This window comes from Equus quagga, chromosome 14 (genome assembly GCF_021613505.1).
Source record: "Equus quagga isolate Etosha38 chromosome 14, UCLA_HA_Equagga_1.0, whole genome shotgun sequence".
NCBI classification, from domain to species: Eukaryota; Metazoa; Chordata; class Mammalia; order Perissodactyla; family Equidae; genus Equus; species Equus quagga.
Genome location: NC_060280.1, coordinates 21101177 through 21123412, shown reverse-complemented (window position 1 = coordinate 21123412; position 22236 = coordinate 21101177). Strand labels below are relative to the sequence as shown.

General features: G+C 36.3%; 1 pseudogene; it reads left to right on the top strand.

Annotated features, from left to right (window-relative positions):
* Positions 1–11149: 11149 nt before the first annotated feature.
* Positions 11150–12036, top strand: LOC124252230 (olfactory receptor 10T2-like; annotated as a pseudogene).
* The last annotated feature ends 10200 nt before the right edge of the window (positions 12037–22236 follow it).

Sequence of the window (22236 nt, the reverse complement as noted above, 5' to 3'; positions counted from 1 at the left end):
CATCAGGCATATGAAAAGATGCTCAACATCATTAGCTATCAGGGAAATGCAAATCAAAACTACAATAGGTATCACCTCGCTCTGGTCAGAATGGCTATAATTAACAAGACAGGAAACAACCAATGTTGGAGAGGATATGGAAAGATGGGAACACTTGTACAGTGCTGGTGGGAGTGCAAACTGGTGCAGCCACTATGGAAAGCAGTATGAAGTATCCTCAGAAAATTAAGAACACATCTACCATATGATCCAGCTATCCCACTGCTGGGTATTTATCCAAAGAACTTGAAAACACAAAGGCATAAAGATACCTGCACCCCTATGTTCATTGCAGCATTATACACAATAGCCAAGACTTGGAAGCACCCTAGGTGCCCATCAAAGGACAAATGGATAAAGAACATGTGGTATTTATACACAATGGAATACTACTCAGCCATAAGAAATGATGAAATTTGGCCATTTCTGACAACATGGATGGACGTTGAAGGTACTATGCTGAGTGAAATAAGCCAGAGGGAGAAAGTCAAATACTGTATGATTTCTCTCATAAGTAGAACATAAAAACAATGACAAACAAACACATAGCAACGGAGAATGGATTGGTGGTTACCATGGGGGAAGTGGGGAGGGCAAAATGGGTGATTAGGCTCACATGTGAGGGGATGGACCATAATTAGTTTTGGGGTGGTGAACATGATGTAATTTACACAGAATTTGAAATATATTATGATGTACATCCAAAAGCTATATAATGTAATAACCCAATGTTACTGCAACTAAAAATAAATAAATAAAATGCGGAAAAAAAAAGTTGTGGGACCAGTGTTTGAATGCGAAAGTCTGGGTCCAAAATTGCTATGTTTCTCCATATAATTTTCATAGCAATCCCATGATGTTGCTATTGTAATTTACCTCAATTTACAAATTAGACTACTAAATATTAGAGAGATCAAATAATTTGGAGAAACGTGTAAGCAAATCCTCTGGTTCTATGCACTTTATACTATAACATCACAGGTGGTCTAATGACTTTAGCACTATTACTGATCTAGAGGCTTTGAGCAGGGTAATCAAGACTAAGCTGTTACTGTGTATCATTCTTTTGAACAAACTCCACCTCTAAGAATGTCCAGGTTGTGAAGACTCCAAAAAAATATGAGGTTGGGAAAACTGGACTGATTCCCATCTCTTAGGAAATCATGTCTGGACACCACAATTATATGATTTGACTAGAGGTCTATCCATAATTAAACACATGTGAAAAACAAATAGTCCCATTTGGCATAAGGTAGTCTCCTTTATTTGTAGGAATTGAAAATGGTACTTTAAATCTAAGCATTACAATTAATATGTTAACAAAAATCATAGTTCTATAGTGTGGATTTATAAAGAAATTAGAACACATGAAAAAGATAGAAATGTTGTCAAAGATTGCACTAAATGTTTTTCTTGAGTAATGGTCTGCCCTCATTTACATCATCACTATGAGACAGGAAAGAGTGAGGAGAGATTTTTCTGGAATACAGGAACTCCCTACTCAAAGCATATACTGGGACAACTGTTTAGAGCTTTGGAAAGCAAGATTTAGACCATAAAAGTCTTTGTCTCATGGTAAAGGAGTGAGAGAAGTGAAGATTGGAAGATATAAGAATAAAATCTAACAAAATGGAAAATATTTATAATATACTGCTAAGTAAAAATGTAGAGTATCTACAATATTTTTGCAAATTTTAAGTGGAAAATACCTAACAAAGACTAAAAGATCGAATGGATAAATTAAAATGTGAAATGATTAAATAATGGGTGAAGGAAAACTATTTCTCTACTCACAACACTTTTAACAGCAAATATGTGGTGTTTTTTCCATTCTATCAACCAAGTGGAAAACCAATATTTTCTAAGTATCCTAACATTAATCTGATGCCCTAGTCTTTAATTCAATTGGATGTAACTACCAGGAGGTAGTGTCAGACTTCACAGGTTTAAGGACTCAGTCCCACAAGCCTGCCCTTACTTCAGACACCAATAGCAAGCAATGGGTCCCCAGGGTATCCACACTTCTGTCCAACTTGGCTACAAAGTGAAGGGTTCCCACAATCCTCTTACAGGTTTGATAATTTGCTGAGATGGCTCACAAAACTCATGGGAACATTTACTTACATTTACCAGTTTATTATAAAAGATATTATACAGGATACAAATTAGCAGCCAGATGCAGAAATACATCGCAGGAGTTCTGGAAGTGTCCCCAGGGCAGGAGCTTCTATCACCATAAGTTGAAGTGTACCACCCTCTTGGCACGTGGGTGTATTTAACAACTCAGAAACTCTCCACTTTGTGATTTAGGATTTTTATGGAGGCTCTATGACAAATATTAACTCAATCTTCAGCCCTTGTCCTACCCCCCCCCCCCCGCCCGCCCTCAGAATATGGTGTGGGCAAATAATTTCAAGCTTCTAATCATAGTTTGGTCTTTCTGGTGACCAGTCTCCATCCTGAGGCTATCCCAGAGACCACCAAGAGTCATCTCATTAGAACGAAAGATGCTCCTATCACCCAGAATATTGCAGAGGATTTAGGAGCTTTGTGTCCGGTACTGGGGTCAAAGACCAAATATTAGAACAATTGATACTCCTAGCACCCCTATCACTCAAGAAATTACAAGGATTTTAGGAGCTCTGTCTCCAGAACCAGGGGCAGAAACCAAAGATATATTTCTATTACGTCACACTCTACCTCCTGGTGATCATAAAAGTCTAAAGATACTGACATATTACTAGAATCCCATTGAGTCATTAATGATTATTTGCTCCATTATCATATCATATGAAAATGTTTACCAGGGCAAGGCTATTCAGATTTACAGACTTCCACTTGATATTGTTGAATTCTAAAAGCAGGAATGGTTTCAGCAATATATGGCCTTCACCCTTTCAGGCATCTGGTACCATTGAGCTAAGAGACAATATCATCTCTTGCTCTGAGCCTCTTTTGAGGTGTTAATGTAATATTGATTTTTTACAAACAGCATTTGAAATTATCCTGTAAAAATTCCAGGCATATGTTGACTCCCATGACATCTCAGAGCTTCAATTATGTGAATCCTAAAGTCCTGAATATAAAGATTAACTTTCCTCTGGACACTTTGGATCCATATCTCAGAGATCAGAGTGTTCATAGGTGTTCTGTGTTTTACCTCAGGTATCATTTGGGTTTTGCTAACTGGTAATTGATTTGAGTCAAAGACCAGTGACAAACTGTAATTTCCAGATCTGTTAAGATTTACGTGTACTTATTGGCATGTTTATGAATAATTCAGGGAGAAGGTAGGGGTAGGGACCTTAAACATTGATAATTTCCTGACATTGTGATCTCAACGTCTCTGAGAAATATTTGATCAAGACCTTGAAGTCATTTTACAGGTAGATATGTAATAGTCATTTATCCATTCATTTCAAAAATACTTATTGAGCTTTTATTATATTCTGGGAACTCAGCAAACACTAAAGATATGTTGATGAATAGAACAGAGTTCTCATGCAGTTTAGATTTTAGTAGGAGAGAGACTAAGGAATAAATAAACACTATAAATACAGAACATGATAAGTGGTATGAAAGAGACAAGTCGATTGGGTTGATATGATGCATAAAGGGTAACTATGGAGGTGTGGGTAGCGTTACCTTAGAGAAAGTGACAAGGAAGGCCACTTGGAGGAGAGTATAGATGAGTGGAAAGTTGAAAGATGAGAAAGACCTATTGAGATGGAGAGTGGGGGAAAGCTGCCAGACAGAAAATGATAAGTGCAAAGATCCTAATCATTTCAAGAAATAAAGGGGCCATCGTAAACCAGGAGGAGAGAGGTACTTGAAAAGGGTTAGATTATGGGGAGCTTCATAGACCGTGGGAAAGCATTTGGATTTTATTCTAAAAGGAATGAGAAGCCATTGAGTGGTTTTAAAAAAGTAGGTCTAATCGAATGTGACTGTTTTTAAAGATCACTCTGGTTGTTGTATGAAAAATTGATTATAGCAGGGAAGAGTGGGAGCTGGGGACCAATGAGTTAATTGTCAAGAATTGAGATGATGGTGCATTGGGCTAGGGTACAGCTGTGTGATTAGAGAGAAATCAGTCTATTCAAGAAATGGTTTAATTAAAGAACCAGAAAGGGCTAGCTGATGGATTAGTGCTGGAGGTTAAATATTTAAAAAAGGAGTTGAGGAAACCTCAGAAAATTTTGGCTTAGATTAACCAGTGAATGTGAATGGGATGTCATTTATTAGCTGAGAAAAATGATGTTCACGTTGTCAATTACTACATAACAAATCACTCAAAACTAAGTGACTTAAAACAAAACCAATTTATTATATTACATTATTTTGTGAATCAGGAATTAAGTTTGGGTTTGACTCAGCATTTCTTCTCCTCCAAATGGCATTAACAGGAATCAGTTATATTCAGATGGTATCTGGCATGTCTAGAGAGTCCAAGACGATTTCCCTTGTATGTCTGGCACCTTGGCAAGGATTACTTGAAAGCCTGTCCTTCTCCATGCAGTCTTAGAGTGTCTCTATATGGTCTTACCAGCAGAGTAGTTGAATTTCTCACATGGTGGCTTAGGACTCCAATAGCAGCTGTCCCCAGAGACTAAAAAGGAAGCTTCAGTGTTTCCTATGACCTAGCCTCAGGAGACCCAGTACATCATTTGCAGTGTCTCCAATTGGTACAACAAATCACTAACATCAGACCATATCCTAGAGGAGGGAAATTAGATCTCACCTTTCAATGAGAGAAGTAGAAAGACTTTGCAACCATCTCCAATCTATCACAGTCCTTCTGAGCACAATAATTTGCATACTTACCACATGCCAAAATACATTCATATCCTCTCACGTTCCCCCCCCAAATATCATACCATTAAAGAATCAGTATTGAGTCCATCATCATGAGATATAAACCAGGTTCTGGCATGGGTGAGATTCTTTGGCTACTCCTCTTCCAATACAGTCCCTTTTGTTTTGAAGACCTGGAAACTAAAGGCCTAGCATTCTTGAAAAGACCATTCAAATGTCACTTCCCCTCAAAAGTCTACCCAAACTTCCCTGCCTATGTTAGTCATTTCTTCTAGATTCACATCCTATTTTATTGAAATAAGGTTTTCTTTTTCTTTCCTTTTTTCCTTTTTTTAAAGCTTGACTCCTATTGTAGATAAGCAGTGAGTAGCTTTAAAATTTTGTATCCCCTGTCTTGTTCATAAGTCTAGTGAATGTAGGTTTTTAAATAAGATTCTTTCAATGACCATAGAAAAAAATGGAATTCCATCTTCTCCAGAAATCCATTCATAATAATTATTGTGGTTCGTTTACTAATTCCTCCATAATCCTTTACCTTTGCTCTATTTACCATTTATTTTACTTGGACACATACTAAAGATAGCTGGCTGCTCTCTAAAGAAGTTTTAAGAATCTTGTCACGCAGCAGTGTAAATGCTTGTATAGAAGCTTTCTACATGCTCACTAGTTGAATTTGTGAATGGTGAACAAAGAAACCTCTGAAAATGCCAGTAGTAGTTGTTTACAGTATAAGAGAAACAGATTATAATTTTTCATTTTAACTACTCCCCTAATTTACTGTACTATTAAATCACATTTGACTTATACAAGTGATTAGGTACTAAGGGGCATATCAGAATGCCCAGGAGATTCCATCCATATTTACTGCAAGTTCCTGGCAAGACTCTGCAAGGAGAAATCTCCAGGATATTAGAATATATGTAATTTTCACCATATTTCTCATTAATTTTGGTCAAGAACTTTTTAATTTTGTGATCTTTTTCATTTCATACGTTTGACTTTAAGACTCTGTTTTTTTTTCATATTCTAATAGTGGCGTAGTGATAGAAGATTATGTTAGCATGGCATTCTTTCCATTCTTCTCAATGACCTTGTCAGGCACTGGAGAACAAGAGGGCTATAACATTTTTTTCAGCCCTGTTTGTTTTTCCCAGGCCATCCCCTCTTTACTCACCTGGATTTTGCCTTGAGTTTGCCATCCTATTCTCTATTTGCAGTTCTTCAAAATTTCGCCCATGCAGTTTTCTGGATTCCATCTCCACCAGAAGCAGGGAATTGACAACACTCTTAATTTCCAACTTATCTTTCCAATAGTTTCCTTAATATTTACCAAAAGACTATTAGCATCTACAGGTACTAGATTATTAGAAAATGTAGAATAATATTCACTGTAAAGAGAAAAAAATCTAATTCCCACCTTGTACAGAAGGAAAATCACCTACCAATCTATTAAACTCATGAGGTATTAAGCTGGAAGAAGAATTTACGGTCTCACAACTCAGGTATGGCTTTCTGCAATTCTTCCTTTGATTTCATTATCTCATAATTCACACATAAGTTTTAAGGCAGTTTTTCCCTTTTGATGCCTGTGATGAGTCCCCTCTGACATTAGAGTTTCCCACAACATAAAAGGTTGTGTCTTCTGCATTCCTTAAGGATGGAGTTCAATATGATGAAGGTTTTAATGAGAGTCCTTAGGCCACTGGAGACTACTATCTTGAGACTGCTGCTTTAGAAACCAGCACTTTTATGCTCTGTGGATTTATTATCCAATGTGATGTCTTCAAAAATGTTTTAAAATCCTGATATTCCACAGAGACTTTTTAGTGATATTTGCACTTATTCTCTGAATAAAAACTGAAATAATGGAACTTTAACTTGTTAAAAATCTTTTTGGGGATGTAGGTCTATTCTCAGGGATACTTTACTTCCTGCACAATATCATTTATTTTATAATTCTGAAAATTTGCCAAATCCCTCATGAATCCTCTTCCCTATACACAAGACAAGGGAATGGCATGTCATGAGGAGCCATTGCCTGGGAAACATTCAGAAGAAGATGAGTAGGAAGAAGATCAACACACAGTATAAGCACTGTGACTTCTTTCTCAGAGGCAACTCTGCTGTAGAAGAGTTTGTTGCAGAGGAAAATCCCCTTTCATCCAAATCCCCAATTCTGCACTGCCATACGTGATATCCACACATGGCTCCTAATTGCCACTCTCATCAGCTTGGCCTTCAAAGTCTTCCACCATCTTCCACCTAATGTGCTACCAAGGCTTATCTCCAGTGTCTGTTCTCCTAACCTCGATACTTGAGGCAAAGCAGTTAACACACTACCTCCTGATTAAATTGTGCACGTTCCTTATTCTGTATGCTGCTCTGCCTGAAAATCTCTTCTCCTAACTTCACTCACTCAAACTCTCACCCATTCTTTAAGGCTTAGCACAAATGTTACCTCATCCAAGAAGCTTGAATCTTGAATAATGTATAAAAAACAAGAAAGAAATTACAATCATTAAGAATGAATTTTGCAAGGAGAGACACATACTTTGAACGGTCTACACTGGATACCAGAACTCAATGCTAACCAGTGTGGTGTAGCAATCTAGGTAGCTGTAGATAATAATAAATTGGGACTGTTTAAATTATATAGATAGCTTTTTGCCTTTCCTTGATCTCCCTTAAAAGTTCAGTGAAGATTTCACTAAACTTTGAAAGCCAACTGCTAATGTATTCTTTCAAGAACTACTCTTGGCTGAAAGGAAAGTAATTGATTGAAAATATCTGGGAATGCATGTCATCACTCCCGGGGGGGGGGGGGGGCTATGGCCAACAATTGAATTAAACAGTGATTTAGAAACAACAACCACAAAAAAATTCTATTGTTACAAGGTAGGACAACTCTGATCCTTGTGGGATCAGACTAAAGGTATACTTCAGCAAAGCCCACATCTTTGGCTTCTCCTCATGCCTCATCTTGCTTCTCTATCACCCTTAAAGTTTTCCCTGAGATCATTTCTCACTAAATCATATGCATAAGAATTACTTTCTGAGGTTTGGAGAACTTAAGTTTCAATGCATGCACAGGAATGAAGACTGTATATACTCTTTCATGCACAGTCAAAATTTAAAAAAAAATAAAGTATAAACATCAGATTCTGGTTACAGGCTTAGATTACTTCTCCCAGAGGGACTACTTATAACCCTTAACCATCATTGCCAGTCATATGCTCATACAGACTGAATTTCTGTGGGCCTTATTGCACTTGCTCCTCCTGGTGCTCAGATTTCTGTTTCGTAATAAATGGTCTTGATTACTAGAAATTGGTATTTTTTCTTATGCATCTATTCAGAAGACAGTTAGCGAATTCTGAGTTCATATCATTGATTTGCTATGGATGCCTGTGATATGACCTGAAAAGACAGAGGGGGCACATGCTGCTGCTGCTCTGTGTCACTCTCCCCTAAATCGCCAGTCTATATTTGCTATTATCTTCATCCACTGCTCTTCCAAATGCAATGAAAGTCAGTTACAGGGGAGTAATGTAAATAACAGTGTCATTTCATTCTAGAAAATGGAGCTACAGACAGCAGAAACCCTCCCCTCAATTTTGAAGATATGTGCATGCTACATTTTCTTCATAACACTATTAACCATCTTTCTGGAAATATTCACATAGAACATTAGTAATTTCATTCATTCTTTCATTCAAAAAATTATGTTGTGTGCTCTTATATTACAGGAAGCAATAAGTTTTGGAGAGGGAACCCTCAGACACTGCTTGTAGGAGTGAAAACTGGGACAGCCACTATGGAAAACAGTACGGAGATTCCACAGAAAATCAAGAATAGATCTACCATATGATCCAGCTATTCCACTGTTGGGTGTTTATCCAAAGATCTTAAAAACACAAGTGCAAAAAGATACATGCACCACTATGTTCATTGCAGCATTATTCACAATAGCCAAGACTTGGAAGCAACCTAGGTACCCATCAAGGGAGGAATGGGTAAAGAAGATCTGGTATATATACTCAATGGAATACTACTCAGTCATAAGAAATGATGATATACAGCCGTGAGAACATGGATGGACTTTGAGAGTATTATGATAAGTAAAGTAAGTCAGAAGGAGAAAGTCAAATACCATATGATCTCACTCATATGTAGAAGATAAACACAACAACAAGTAAACACATGGCAACAGAGATTGGATTGGTGGTTTCCAGAGGGGAAGGTGGGAGGCGGGAGGGTAAAAGAAGTATTTAGGCACATGTATGTGGTGGCTTATAATTAGTCTGTGCTGGTGAACATGATGTAATCCACACAGCATTTGAAATATATTATGATGTACACCTGAAATTTATATAATGTTATAAACTAATGTTACCACAATAAAAAAGTAATATTATAAATAAAAAAGGAAGCTTCTGACAAATAAAATAAAATAACAGTATCTTCATAGAAGATGACATTAAAAAGCTGAATCAGTGCTGACTTTTATTCTGATTAGGTTGGAAGAAAGTTAAATGTACTTTTCCAAAGACTTGATAAATATGTACCATTTCTCCACATTTGGACAATGACTCATGAGCAGTGATTAAATGTAGCTACCAGAACAACCCTCCAGTTCAGTCTAGTGGGAAAGGATGATTGATAACACAGACCAAGCTGTCCCCAGGGTGCCTCTTGGGAGGTAGATTGATTTACAGTGTCTACTGTTCAAAGTTTTGGTAAGGGGAAGGGACAAGAGAGTCAGGAAAGTGGTTTAAAATCAAGAAGCAGCATCAAATTCCTGTAGGTCTTGTTGCTATTTCAAAGAAATTAGAATTCAAAGTCCACTACATCTCCCTGCAAGAGTGGTAGTTTGCCATACTTGGAAATGGGGTTCCAGGGATAGAAATCAACTGTTTCTTTCCGTCTATAGAAGTGGAACAACACAAACATGGTGAATTTATCACAAAATGCTGGGCCACAAACATCTCCCACAGAAGTTTTCCTCCAGGACTGAGAGGGCCACAGGAAATAATGGGGAAAATGTTACATTGTCATATTCTCCATTACTAGTTCCCCTGAGTATTATAAGGAAAGTAGGATTTATCATCAATACAAATGGAAAAGGAATAACAATCATACTGAGAGTTTCCAAATCTAGACGTGCCAGTTTCTCCTGAAGTTTTTGGTTTTTCCTATTGGAAAAGCTGGGCAGAAAACAGAGTGGGTGGGAGTGAGAATGTATAACTTTCTTTTCTTCTCAACTCCTCAATCCCACGTCCTTATCTCCTTGCTGTCTTCCTTTCCTTCCCTGACAACTGTGCCCGAAACTGAACCCCACATTGGATGGAAAGTTCTTGTGTTACATGCTGCCATCTGAGACATAGAGTGGATATTTTAAGAACTGATAGAGATAGAAATGTGACTGGGTAAAATATTCTACGTCACTTGAGTTAATTTCTGTCAAGGCTGTGCTGCAAAGCAATGCTTTCCATAAGTATATCATTCAGAAACTATCCTGGAAGTTTTCCTGACAGCTCAAGACTTAATCAGGACATCAAGACAAAAATATGCCATTCTGGAATGGAGGAATCTCTCCATAACAATTTTGCCTCCAAGATACACCTGGAAAGGAGACTCTCAATGAATATCTCAAGCCTTAATTTACTGTCAAGTATAGGATAACTGTACAAATTTCAACTCTATAAATTTATTTATCATGTCTACTCATTGACATGGTAGCCTGGCAGCTGCTGAGACCTGGGGAAGACATCTGAAGATACAATTACTTGCAAAGAAGTTTTGAAAGCCGTTCAGAAATTGTTCTTACTTTTCCAAAATTTGAAAAAAAGGAATCGATGTTATTGTCAACGTTTTGATTCCTCCCATGTACCAGACTATGATTACATAACAAGTAAACATTTTACAGATGATGTTTCTTATATTCCTGTAGGTTAGAACATAAGCAATTTCCTCATATTTCCCTCTTTTATGAAGATCCTGACTATCAATTAGAGAATGGATGCCAAATGAGAAGTCTTCATAAAGATATGTTGGCTTAATCTATGGCATTTATACAGATTCTCCTACTAGAATCTTTCTCCTCATCACTCTGAGCCCTAACCTTCGATTTAAAGGAATTAGCTCCCTTTTCTCAGGCTCTCTCCTTAAGAGTTGTCTTACACTTGTCCAGGTGCCCTTGGTTCAAGTCCAGAAGGACATTTTTACAATAATTTCAAAGTTTTGACCTCAAGAACATCAGAACTTTTGGGGCAAAGATACCAAGGCCAACTGGAGGATGGACAATCATTCCACAGTGAGCACATTCCTTCCCAGACTTGCAGAGTCTCCTCTTTGTGGTGATTTTATTCTCCTGTTTGAACATCCTGGCTGTAAATGTGCCCATAATGGTGACCATCAAGCTCAATCACAACCTTCACACCCACATGGATTTTTTCCTCTTTGGCCTGTACTTTTCAGAAAACTGTATCACTATGGTGATCCTCCCCCACATGTTAGTGGACTTGCTGTCAGACAGCAAGACCATTTCTCTTCCTCAGTGAGCTACATGGATGATTTTCTTCTTTGGCTTGCCAGGCAACAACTGCTTCATCATAGCTGCCATATCCTATGACCAATACACTGCTATTCACAACTCACTGCACTACCCCATCTTGATAACCTGAAAGATCTTCTTTCAGCTCATGATGGCCTCTTGTGTCTTTGAGATTTTAACGTCTCTGGGGATTGTCCTCATAGTATTCAACTTGTCTTTTTGTGACTGCAATAGCATCCAGCACTTTTTTTTGTGACATTGCACCTGTGATCTCCCTTGCCTGTGATTATATCTCTTGTCAGAAAATGGTTCTTTGCATTCACTGACTTTGTGTTGGTGGGCAGGTTTATTTTAATTATGATTTCTTATGTCTTCATTGTGTTCATAGTTATGAAGAAGCCTTCTGAAAAGAGGATGTATAAGGCCTTTTCCACTTCCTTTTTCCACCTCACTGTGGTGTCCATATACTATAGATTTGCTGGCTTTGTCTATTTGAGGCCAAGGACATTGACTCATTCCATGAAGATATGCTGATGACTGTGATGTATACAGTGCTGACACCACTGCTTAGCCCCATTGTTTACAGTATAAGAAACAAAGAAATACAGATAGCCATAAGAAAGCACTAGACAGCGTCATTAGTGTCATTTTCCTGAGATGGCAAATAAAAGAGCCCAGAACATTTAAAAAGTACAGAACATTGGTAAATAGAAGTGGAAAAAGTGGAGTCCTTCTGATAGAAATCATTTTGTGTACAAAGTAATTAAAGTGTGTTCTAATTGCCTGATATACCCTACTCTCACTCTGTCCTACTACAAAGTCCAGATGTAGTGTTAATATTTTTTAAAATGTATGACACATATATGTGTACATATACATATATAGAAGATACATGAATAAACACATGGACACATTTGTGTAGTAAACATTTCAAAAGATGTTTTGGAAGTCTATATTTTTATTACCTTGGTTGACTTTGGGAAGAAAAATTATTCTAAAATGAAAAAAGAAAGAAAGGGAGAGAAGTGGGGGAGAGTAGAGAGAAAGATCACTAATTTACTTCATATAAAAAGAGGAGAATACACAAATTTAGAGTTGAATTAACGGAATGACCATAGTACAGAGAAATTTTGAAGAATTTTACAAACATACTTTTTTCAACTCTATTCACACAAATATGGAAATTAGATTGGCATGGATGAATTTCCGGAAAAATTATCTTATTAAAGTGACCTAGAAAATAAAAGTTTTAAAAAATTGAGATATAATTTATATACATTTTGTAAATTTAAGGTGTACAATGTGTTGATTTGATACATTTATATATTGCAATATGATTACCACTGTAGCATTAGCTAATACCTTTTTCACACATATAATTATCATTTCTTTTTTGTTGTGTCTAGTCTCTTAGCAACTTTGAAGTTTAAAATACAGTATTCTTAACTATAATCACTATTCTGTGCATTAACTCTCCAGAATTTATTTATCTACTAGTTGCAGCTGTGTACCCTTAAACAACATCACCCCAATTCCCCCAACCCCAGCCCCTGAAAACCAGCACTCTAGTCTCTGTTTCTATGAGTTCGGCATTTTTAGATTTCACATATAAGTGAGATCATATATTATTTGTCTCTCTCTGTCTGACACAGCACTTAGCATAATCCCCTCAAAGTCCATCCATGTTGTTACAAATGGCAGGATTTCCTTCTTACTCATGGCTGAATCATGTTCCATTGCGTATGTATATACCACATTTTCTTTATCCATTAATCTGTTGACAGACACTCAGGTGGTTTTCTTGTCTTGGCTATTGTGAATAATACTACAATAAGCATGGGAGTGCAGATATCTTTTTAATATCCTGTTTTCATTCCCTTTGGATATATGCCCAGGAGTGGATTGCTGTATTATATGGTAGTTCTATTTTTTTTTTTTGAGGAATTGCTATACTGTTTTTCATGGTGGCTGAGCCATTTGCATTTCCAAATTTGGTTCCCTTTTCCCTGTATCCTCACCAACACTTGTTATGTCTTGTCTTCTTGATGATAGCCGGTCTAACAGGTGTGAGGTGATATCTCATTGTGGTTTTGATTTGCATTTCCCTGATAATTAGTGATGTTGAGCACCTTTTCGTGTACCTGTTGGCCATTTGTATGTCTTCTTTGGGAAAATGTCTATTCAGATCCTCTTCCCATTTTTTAATTGGATTGTTTGTTTTCTTGCTGTTAAGTTGTATGATTTCTTTATATATTTTAGATGTTAATTCCTTATCAGATATATGATTTGCAAATATTTTCTCTCATTTGCTAGCTTGCCTCTTCATTTTGTTTATTGTTCCTTTTGCTGTGCAGAAGCTTTTTAGTTTATGTAGTCCCACTTGTTTATTTTTGCTTTTGTTGCTTGTGTTTTGGTGTCATATCCAAAAAAGTCATTGCCAAGACCAGTGTCAAGTAATTTCTTCCCTTTGATTTCTTCTAGGGGTTTTACTGTATCAGGTCATATGCTTAAGTCTTCAATCCATTTCAAATTAACTTTTGTGAGTGGTGTAAGATAGGGTTCTAATTTCATTTTTCTTCACGTGGTTATCCAGTTTTCCCAGCACCACTTGTTGCAGACACTGTTTTTTCCCCTATTGAGTGTTCTTGGCTCCGTTGTCTAACATTAGCTGACTGTATATGTTAGGGGTTATTTCTGGTCTGTTCATTCTTTCCCATGTCAAAATCTTGAAATAATATAGAAAAGTCTAAGAACTATTCTTCTCCTTCCACATAAACTATACGGCTAGATGTTTTCATAATTAACTTCTTCAAGCCCTCAAAAAACAAATAATTCAAATGCTGTTCTATTGAGTTAGAACACAGGTAAAGATAAATAGCTTCTAATTTATGATATCTACATCCATGGTAGGTTTTATATGTAACTGCAGTCTGATTGATGCCATTGTAGTAAGGTTCTCATGTAGATTGTGGAAGGTGTTAGAAACTGCAAGGAGATCCAGGCATTTTGAGGTCACATTGCCTAATGGTACATCCATATGGTGAAGAACATTACTAACACTGTGGTGGGCCTCAAGGGCTGATACATGGAAAGGACCAGGAAGCCAGTGGCAAAATCTTTAATAAATGAGAAGAAAGTGAGTAGTCAGTAAAGGACTCTGAGGACGATTGTTTATTGTTTATTGTTTCGTAGCTGGATAATATTGGCATCAACGAGTGAAATGTTTTGTCATAAAGATGCAAATAAATAATTTAGAAATACGGTAAGAAGTTAGGAGAATGTCAGCATTGTGTGCTGGTGCCTGTAGAATATGACAGTGAGCAACTTCTCTTCAACAGAGCTGAGAAGCAGATGTGCCCTTCCCAAACAGCTAGGCTTAGTTAAGAGGAAGAGGTAGAGACTGTACTCTGTGAAAAGTTGATGGGTGGAGTGCAGAGAAGATTTCAGAATGAAGGCAAAACAACTTGGGAGAAATCCCTGCAAAGATAAAAGAATCTCAAGAGAGGAAGCATGGAGTTGTGCTAGATTGAATGCAGCTGAAGAGAGCTTCGAAACAGCATGCAACTGGAATTCTTATCAGCTTCATTGATTAGAGATGGTGTCAGAGCCTATTGGGTCTCCAGCTCTCTCTGCTTAATGTTGAATTATAATTTGGCTAGAAGTTCTCTGACCATCCATTTCACGAACTTCTTCATTCCACTTTCAAAAATATTCCCTGCTAAGCATTAAATTCTAAATCTACTCATATAATTTTTTTAACTATTTGATTTCATTAATTATTTTGAGGCTCAATTTTGAACTATATCTAAGTTTTTTACATCTACATCAAGGTCCATTTCTCTAAAAGCTAAAAACCAGAACCATGAAGAAAATGAAACTCTTTGTAGCACTCTAAAATGATATTGAGATTATTGGATGTTGAGTTTTAGTCTTTCTGATGCCAGGACTACTTCCTTTTTGTCCTTTCTGAATGTATTTCTCTTCAGGTGTTTCAATCAAAAGCATTGGATTTTTTACTTGGGCCTTCCATCCTTGGTGGACCCTGAACTACAATTTTTGTTTCCCAGCCTCATACAGCTTTAAAAAATCTTTGTTTGGTTTATCTGCAAAGAATCTTGGTTATCTGCTTTTTAGCCTCACAGACACTGCTTTTCATTTAGCAAATTCCTCAAGGTGAAAAGTGAAACAAAATGGTGGGCTCCCAATATGGGCTTTTTTTGCTCTCCAGGATTTGGGACCCTCAAGTCTTCTTTGCCTTTGTAGCTCTTCCGTGCTTTCAGCACTCTTCATGAGGACACTGTCCATTCCTTCTCCAAAGAGATCTCTTCCAACTCATGCTTGTTCAGCTGTCAGCAACGACTTCCTTCTGTTAGAATTGCCTCTTCCCCGTACTTCTTGTTTACAAGCATTTATTGAGCAGCTAACATGCTAAACTCTATGAATAGATACATTGTGACTCAAATCCAGTTCCTACCCCAGGGACCTCACTGGCTGAGTGCTGTAGTAGATGAAAGCAGAAATGGCTTCTCGAATGCCCTGGTGCCTATGTCTTCCTCAGCTTGCCCCTCTTTTGGAAGTACACTTTTTATTTTGAAATAATAAATTCACATTCAGCTGTAGCAAATAATATAGAGTTCTTGTGTATCAATGTCTCCAAATGGGAACATCTTGTGAAACTATAGTACAAAATTACAACTAGGATCTTGACATTGATATAATCCACTGATATTATTCAGATCTCCCATTGTAATATTACTCATTTTTGTGAGTGTATTTAATTCTAAACAATTTCATCGCATGTATATGTTGTTGTATCAGCCACTACAGTAAAGATACAGAACACTCCATCATCGCAAGATTCTCTTATGTTGTCCTTTTATAATCATATCCACCTCATCTCCTTCCCTGCCATCCCATGCCTCTGGCCCAGTCATTCACCCCTCACGACCACCAATCTCTCCTCCAGTTCTGAAATTTTTCTTTTCAAAAATGTTACATAAATGAATCATACAGTACATAACCTTGTGGAATTGGCTTTTTCCACTCAGCATAATTCCCTGGAGATTCATCAAGGTTGTTGTGCATATCAACCCTACGTTTCTCTCTATTACTGAGTGGCATTGTACCACAGTTTGTCTCACTACACATTCATTGAAGGGCATCAGTGTGGTGCCCAGGTTTTGGCTATTACAAATAAAGTTGTTACAACCATTCATGTACAGGTATTTGATGAACATAAGTTTTTATTTCTCTGGGAAAAATGTCAAAGAGTGCAATTGCTGGTTCACATAATCATCACATGTTTAGTTTTTATATAAGAACATACCAAACTGTTTTTCAGGATGGCTGCACTGTATTACATTCCTAACAGCAATATATGAGTGATTCAGTTTCTCTACATCCTTGCCAGCATTTGGTGTTTTCATTATTTTTTATTTTAGCCAACAATTTGGATCACTAACAACAACTCACTGTTTAGTGATCTCTCATTGTGGTTTCAATTTGCATTCACTAATGGTTAAGGATTTTGAACATACTTCCCTGAGCTTATTTGTCTTCTGTATGTCCTGTTCTGTGAAATGTCTGTTCATGTTTTGGAATTTTTCATTTGTTTGTTTATTGTATTCAATTGAGGCATAATTGGCATATAGCATTATATTCGTTTCAGTTGTACAACATAATGATGTGATATTTGAATATATTGTGAAATGACCAGCACAGTCTAGTTAACATCCATCTCCATACATAATTATAATTTTTTCTTATGATGAGAACTTTTAAGATGTAATCTCTTAGCAACTTTTGCATATGCAATACAGTATTATTAACTGTAGTCACCATGCTATACATTACACAACCAGGACTTATATATTTTTTAACTGAAAGTTTGTACCTTTTGATCACCTTCATCTATTTTACCCACGCCCCACATCCCTCCTGTGGCAACCACCAATCTGTTTTCTGTATCTATGAGGTTTCTTTTTGTAGATTCAATGTATAAGTGAAATCATACAGCATTTGTCTTTCTCTATCTGACTTATTTCACTTAGCATAATGCCCTCAGTGTCCACCCACATTGTCACAAATAGCAAGATTTCCTTCTTTTTATGGCAGAACAATATTCTATTGTGTATATATATACACACATCTTCTTTATCAATTCATCCATTGGTGGACACTTAGGTTGTTTCCATTTCTTGGTTATTGTAAATAACATGGCAATGAACAAGGGAGTGCAGATATCTTTTGGAGTTAGTGTTTTTATTTCCTTCAGATAAATACCCAGAAGTAGAATTGCTGGATCACATGGTAATTCTATTTTTAATTTTTTGAGGAACCTCTGTACCATTTTCCATAGTGGCTGCACCAATTTACATTCCCACAATAGGGCACAAGGGTTTCTTTTTATTCATATCCTCACCAACACTTGTTATATCTTGTGTTTTCGATTATGACCATTCTAACAGATGTGAGATGATATCTCATGATGTTGATTTGCATTTTGATTTGCCTGGTGCACACTATAAATTTTGCCCTTTTTAAAATCAGATTGTTTTTGCTGTTAAGTTGTATGAGTGCTTTATATATTTTAGATATTAATCCTTTATCAGATATGTGGTTTGCAAATATCCATTTTGTAGGTTGCCTTTTTCTTCTATTGATCATTTCCTTTGCTATACAGAAGCTTTTTAGCTTGATATAATTCCACTTGTTGATTTTTGCTTTTGTTACATCACTTTTGGTGGCAAATCCAAAAAATCATTGCCAAGACCAATGTCAAAGAGATTACCACCTTTGTTTTTTTTAGGAGTTTTATGGTTTCAGGTCTTATGTGCAAGTCTTTAGCCTGTTTTGAGTTAATTTTTGTATATGGTGTAAGATAGTAGTCCAGTTTCATTCTTTTGCACGTGGCTGTCCAGTTTTCCCAACATCATTTACTGAAGAAACTGTCCTTTCTCCATTATATATTCTTAGGACTTTTGTCACAAATTAACTGACCATAAATGTGTGGGTTGATTTCTGGGCTCTCTGTTCTGTTCCATTGACATATGTGTCTGTTTTTATGCCAATACCATACTGTTTTGATTCCTGTAATTTGTAATATAGTTTGAAATCAGGGAGCATGAGGCATCAGATTTGTTCTTCTTTCTTAAGATTGCTTTGGCCACTTAGGGTCTTTTGTGGTTCCATACCACTAAATTTTAGGATAGTTTGTTCTATTTCTGTGAAAAATGCCATTGGAATTTTGATAGAAATTGCATTGAATCTGTAGATTGATTTGGGTATATTGTATTTTAACAATAGTAATTCTTCTAACCCATTTCACAGAATATCTTTCCATTGATTTACATCTTCAATTTCTCCCATTATTGCCTGATAGTTTTCAATGTACAGGGCTCTTATTTCCTTGGTTAATTTTATTCCCAGATATTTTATTCTTTTTGATGCAATTTTGAGTGGGATTGTTTTCTTAATTTCTCTTTTTGATAGGTCACTATTAGTGTATAAAAATGCAACTGATTTTTTATATTGATTATATATCCTCCAGCTTTACTGAATTCATCTATTAGTTCTAACAGCTTTTTGGTGGAGTTATTCGGGTTTTCTACATATAACATCATGTCTTCTTCAAATAGCGACAGTTTTACTTCTTCCTTTCCAATTTGGATGACTTTTTTTCTTTTTATTGCCTAATGGCACTGGGATTCATAATTATATTCTTATCAATATACACAAATATATAGTTATATCCATCTTTACCTTCCTTATATTGGTTAGACTTTCTTTTTAAAAAATTAATGATATGGTCAATAAAACTCACTATAAAAACCAAACATTTGTCATTTTTGGACCTCTCTATTGCATGTTGATATTTTATTTGCTAAATATTTCCTATTCATTTTATAATTCTCTCCGTTGTACAACTCTAGGTTTTATATTAGTATTATTTTCTACCTATTCAATTTAATGCAAATGTTATTAATTTTAGCCTTTTTCATTTTCTAGTATTTCTAGTATAAGTTTCCTTTCAAGAACTGATATACTTACAGCACAAATTTTTATATGTATTATCCAGTTGTTTTCTAATTTCTATTTGATTTTTTTTCTCTGACTCAAGTTATTTAATTGGGTAATAATTCATTTCAAATGTATGGGTATTTTCTAGTTATCTTTTTGTTATTGATTTCCAGGTTTATTGCATTATGTTTACAGAAGATATTTTATGAAAATGAAAACTACTAAAAGTAGGTTGAGACGATTTATTTTCTAACATCTGATCAATTAAAAAATACACTATTGAAAAATCATGTATTTTCTGCAGTTGGTTGTTGTGTTGACGTATGTTCTATATGTGTTCAATGTTGTCAATCTTGTGGTTCAGATTTTGCACATCATACTGCTTAAGAAGCACCTCATACTGCTTAAAATCCATTATGAATAATCAGATTTTTACTTTTTCATTTGGTTTAGCTAAGAGCTGAATTTTAGACATTTCCCCAGCTATTAAATTTTTTCTTAACTTAAAGGTTAACATATACCAATAACATTTGTGTAGACATCCCAAATAATTGTTATAAAAACCATCAAGACCATCCAAGAAAATATAATTTCATTAAACCTATATTATCAGCATAGGTTCACAAGTAAATAAGTATGTAGTTTTGGCAAAGGAGTCTACAAGTTTGTCAAAGAAATACTAGAAGATTGTCAAAGATTTTATGTAGTAGTGCCTCTTTTATAAAATCCAAATATATTTCATAATTTCTCTGAGAGCCCTGTATGTTGAATGCAGGGTAGGTGGCCAGTTTCTCAAATAGCCTCACACAGGGCCCTTATGTTCTGACTGTGATGCAGTACAGAATCCTAAACAGTGCATTTCTTCAGAACTCTATAGACAACATGGCATTTAATACCCCAGATGACATGCATCATCCTCTTTATGGTAAAGAGTTAACAAAATACTTTGATTTCTCTAAGGACAAATTTGACCTTAATGAACTTCCTGTTTTGCCTATATCCTGATGAAAATGCAACATTGCTTGTAATCAACATGATTCTTTAATTGGAAAATGCATCTAGACTGGTAGGACAATATATGAAATATATTCTGTTTTATGCTTTATGTCTCCTTGACTGCAGTGATTTTGATAACTGGAAACTATACTTGTAGGGACCCTGGAACTATACCTGGCAGTATTATAAGATATATTAGTTCCAATTATGGTCATGAGGCTCCAAAGCTAGGATGTGCTTCCGCTGTCTCTTGGGATCCAAAGTGAAAATCTGTTAGGATTATGCTCACCACAGAGAAATGCCTGGTATAACTGCTAGCAAGGTGCATTTTTCAGTTATGCTGTTCTATATGATTGTTTTGCATACTTTAATGGTTATTTTTGGTTTTCATTGATTCTTTGTATTTTCAGAAATTGCCCTTTATCTCTTCAAACAAAGTAACATTATAGTCTGTGTCTATTAACTCACATATCTTAAATCTTAGTGGTTCTGTTTCTGTTGTCTGTTGTTTCCACTAGCTCTCATGTTTGGTATCTTGCTTCCTTTTGTGCTAGTCATTATTTCTCACTGGGTGCTGGTTATTCTATTTGGATAATTGTTGGTAGGAATAATTGAGGCTTGAGTTGTTTGTTTGCTTATTCAGTTCACCCTGAGTCACCACCCGTCCCTGTCCATCTTATATCCAAGTTCAAGGCTTGAGACGCTCCAGATCTTCAGGGCTGCACACCTGGGCAAGACTTGGTCATTTCAAGTTTCCTCTTATCTGAGGATGTATGTGAGGCGTATCAGTCAGAATTCTCATCTGGACATGTGCTGGGTTTTGACATGATCTCCTCTCATTCCAGAAGAACTCTAAATCCACAGCCCAGGTTGAGAACACTCCCTTCTGGCTTGTCAAATCCTCTCATTGCAAAAGCATTTTTGAGTTTTGGGTCTACTTCTCTGGGGCCAGTTTCTTGTGAGGCAATTTCTTATTATTCTGTAAACTCTAATGTGATATTTAAGACATGGTTAACATTTTATCATTTGTTTTAGTTGTGCTCACCATGGGATTGATTAAAATTACCAAGCCTGCCATAGTTGGAACAAAAGCCTGAAAGGTAAATTGTATGCTTGTGAGTGGAAGATTAGATATGCACAAATGTACACAGGTAACACTGTATCTGACAAGAAGTGTCTTAACCTCCTGCATCCCTGCTCAGATGTTATCTTCCCAGTAAGGTTTGCACTTGCACTTCCGGCCCCAGCATGTTAATCTCTGTTACTTTGATTCGTTTTTTCTTTCTCCATAGCACGTATCCCTTTAGAATAGTTTGAATCACTAACTTGTTAGTTTTATTGCCTCTCTGCTGCTATATGATAAATTCCACAAGGGCAGATATACTGAATGCTTATCACTTATATTTTCAATGGCCTTGGATAGTCTCTGGAATATAAGAATAACCCAGTATAACTTTTGAATGTATGAAAGAACAAATGAATGCGTGAAATGATTAATGGCTTATGAGTCTGTCAGCAAAAAGATAGAATTTGTGTCTGAAACAATAAAGAGGGGACAGGAACGATAAATAAATGTGGTTGTCGTCTGTACATAGAGATTGATTAAGCCTCTCCAGACAGCAGTAACATATTCAGGGGAGAGACAATCCAGTTCCTTCCAGCTTCCTGAGCATGCTGTAGGCCTAACCATGAAAAAGTCACTCCAAGAGTTTGTTCCACTCAGTCCCTGAGGAGTTCGGGAACCCTGTTTATTCCCACAGAGAAGTGACCTGTTTTAACCTGACAGAATTCACAGGTCAGAAGAGACATCCATT